The following is a 3855-nucleotide window of genomic DNA, read 5'->3' as shown; positions in this document are numbered from 1 at the left end:
AATGCAAAACTAATGAAAAGAGGAGCTTGTGAGTTGTGACCCACGATGGAGTGGAGTGGACCATAAAACGAGATATTGGGTTTGCTTAAAAGGGAAAAAGGTTCCAATTGAAAGTATAGGAAATCTTAATCGAAATCCGAGCTTTGATTTCTAGATAGATAAGGTTTTGCATAATTGAAGGATTTGGATAACATGATAAGCACCGCTGTCCACTGATTAATTAGAATTAAAGTAATTATTATATTTCTAATAATTTTACTAATAATATTTCTCTGCTTTTAAAGTACATCTCATCTCTAATGCCCAGTGTTATGACCGTTATACATCACTGGAAAGTTATAGCTCGGCTAATTTTCTTGTAACCGATATATTAACTTCGTCGAATTATGATTATAAATGATTTGATTCAATAACGTCGGAAAGGGTATTCGGTAGCAGCGCCGATGTATTATTTTTTACTACATTTGAAAAGATGAAACTGAGTACTAACATTTTGCAGCCATCTGTTGGAGATTTAGTTGGATTTTCAGGAGAACGGGTCCCTGTTATGGGTTCAGTGTGGTTGCAAACCACACTCGGTGAGCAGCCCCTATCTAAGACACGAGATATCCAATATCTTGTAGTCGACTGTTTTAGTCCTTATAATCTAATCTTAGGAAGACCTTTTTTAAATAGATTTGCTGCAATTGTCTCCACAATTCATCTCTGTGTAAAGTTTCCTGTGCAGGACAATATAGTGGCTACGGTTCATGGTGACCTTCAAGAAAAATTGACATCCTCGGACCTTTTCCCACCGCTCCGAGACAGGTGAAATATTTAGTTGATGCAATTGATTATTTTTCTAAATGGATTGAAGCTCAACCTTTAGCAAGAATTACTTCAAGTCAAATGATCTCCTTTGTATGGAAGAACATAATTTGTAGATTTGGTTTACCTCGACATATCATCACTGACAATGGTCGCCAGTTTACCGACCATAATTTCAAAGCTTTTTTGCAGAATTTGTCAAGTTCTTTTTTAAGCTTACTTAGGACAGACTCTTTTGATTCCAACTGCCCTTTAAGCACATCACTCTCTGCAGCAGTCCGTAGCATTTTTCTATGCTTTTTCTCCTGACTCCGGCCTATGCTGACCAGCCGAAACCCTAATACCTGGTGCACAAACACAACTCACATAATAAATATCATAGCAACTACATATTCCTAAGTAAAATGTGCAGCAAGCAAGCCTCACCTGCATGAATTGATCAATACCCACATCCCCAACCTCATCAATACGAGACACATCAGAAGCAGCCTGACCAACTTCGTCTGCCACAACATTAAAAGGAAAATTTCTATCCCATACAGACGAGCCGTCCCTCCCGTCTTCAAAAACATGAAGTCTTTCTTGCTTCACAGTGAAACTCGATAATTCATCAAGTTGAATTGCCTTTTCCTTTTCTTCTGCATCCACGATAACTACCTCAGACTTCCTCTTTTTGAAAACAATGCCTTTCTTTTTCGGTGGCGGTTGGTTAACCTCAGCCTCACCTTCCATTTTTTCCAGATTTGATGAAGACCCTTCGAAATTTTTTACTTTGAAACGGGCCCTCAGACTTGATGCTGAAACCCCGGGATACTTCCCAGCTGCAAAAACAAAGTACAGTTAGTACGATAAATAAGTACATCATCAAAATCCATTGAGATAAATTACGATCCCTCACCAAAATAATTCTTGACTGAAGCTCTATTTTCATCCCAGGGAAGCAAATGTGAAACAGATATTAAACCACCCTTGCTGACCATTTCCATAAGGAAAGCTAATATACATTCATTCCTAGGAGTTATAAGCTCAGGGCCTAATATGTGTTGGGGTTGACAGCACCAATAAATCGGAAATTTCTCACCTAAGTGTTCATCCAAATAAAATGGAAATTCTTCGTCAACCGTTTTTACTTTAAGAAACATTTCCTTAAAATCTTTGAAAGAGGATTTGTATAACTTGAAAACAGAAAATCCAGGGGTGCTGTTCAGATTAACCCAGAGCCCCTTCCAGACCCCTTTGGCTTGAAAAAGGCTAAAGAAAAGTTCAATTTCTGGTTCAATTTCAAGAAACTGCATCAAAACTTGAAAACATTTTAAAAATGCCCACCCATTCGGATGAATTTGGGAGGGTGAACAGTTCATCTGTTTTAATACATCACACTCAAACTTTGTGAAAGGTAGTTTAATGAAAAGTTCCTCAAGAACACAGCTATACATAAAGAAGTTTTCAAAATCTTTCTTCCTATGAAACACACGATCCATGCGATTGCATGGCAGCAACTCAATTCGAAAACCAGGCCTAATAATCCTGGATAAATTCACCTCACTAACACTCCCCTTGTCAACAAAAAGAGAAGCTCTTATCTTAACATCATTGTCTACCCATTCGTAAGATTCATCATCATCAACCTTAGGCAAAACCTTCACTTTCTTCTCAACCATTTTTAATCCTTATTAAATTTCTACTACCTAATTAATCTAACATTTGAAACCTAAATTAAATTAAGTTAAACTCCAATAAAATTTTTAACCTAGTTAAACTTCTAACATTTAAACCTTAGGGTTAAGTATGGTTTTGGTCTCTAAGATATAGGCTAAAAATATTTTTCGTTTCCAACTTTTTTTTGCATGTAAAGTCGTCTCTAAGTTTAAAATCAAACTTTAAAATCGTCATTTTTACTTAAATATTAAAATTTTAGATCAAATTAGCCATAACAAAAAAATTATAAAATAAAAAACAAATAAGAGATCAGAAAAAGAGTGTTTCTCCTCATGCGAAGGGGGAAGGGAAGAAGAAGAAGGGAGAAGGGAAGAAGAAGCTTCCACGATCCACCTCTGCATCCGCTTCTGTCGCCACCTCTGTACGATTTTGGTCCCTAAGGTAAGGACAATTTTAAAACTAAGTTAAATCTTAGGGATGATTTTGTATGTAAAAAAAAAAAATTCGGGACGAAAAAAATTTTGGACCTATACTTTAGGAACCAAAATTGTGCTTACAAATTCTAACAGAACCTCTAATCACTATTCTAACTATTATGACCGTTATACATCACTGGAAAGTTATAGCTCGGCTAATTTTCTTGTAACCGATATATTAACTTCGTCGAATTATGATTATAAATGATTTGATTCAATAACGTCGGAAAGGGTATTAAATCCTCTTAAACGTCGGAAAACGGTTATCCTCGTTCCCTAATTATAAAAGAGAACTATCAGAATTTAAAAGGTAGGTCATCTTTCTAAGATAATAACTCTTCTCATAATTCTCATCAACTGACTTGATCGTCGGAGTGCTTTTTGCAGGTGCTCCCCCTCCTGTTTCATTTGGTGACCAAGGCATATCCTGATTCGGATAATAGGTCGGCCAACTCTCGCTGGAAAACAAGTTATAGCTCGGCTAAGGCAGGATATAGCTCGGCTGAACCAGGCAAGAACACCCAGCATCGATCTTTTCTGGAATGATGCAATAGCAATGAGTGTCAAATAACAGTGTCACGCTTTTTCGGTGGTGCTTTTCGTGCCAAATGTTTATCATAGATTCATATGGTTAATATTAACTTATTAATTTATGGAATCATATATATATTCCAGAATCGAAGTCTAATATGTGTTAGTGGTATGATTACCCAGTTAATGAACAAAAGGAAGTGAGTAGATCCAATCCACCGTATAAAATTCTAACATTAACAAGTAGTATACATGGACCATGATTGCAATTATAAATTAAAGATAAATACATTGCTTTAATTTGGTAATATTCAATTTGAATTTTATACGCATGCAGACCCGTGTACTCCTGGTTCAATGATGCTTGCATTACTCGTGACCA

This window comes from Arachis ipaensis, chromosome B08, assembly GCF_000816755.2.
Source record: "Arachis ipaensis cultivar K30076 chromosome B08, Araip1.1, whole genome shotgun sequence".
Taxonomy (NCBI): domain Eukaryota; kingdom Viridiplantae; phylum Streptophyta; class Magnoliopsida; order Fabales; family Fabaceae; genus Arachis; species Arachis ipaensis.
This window is presented reverse-complemented; position numbering follows the sequence as displayed.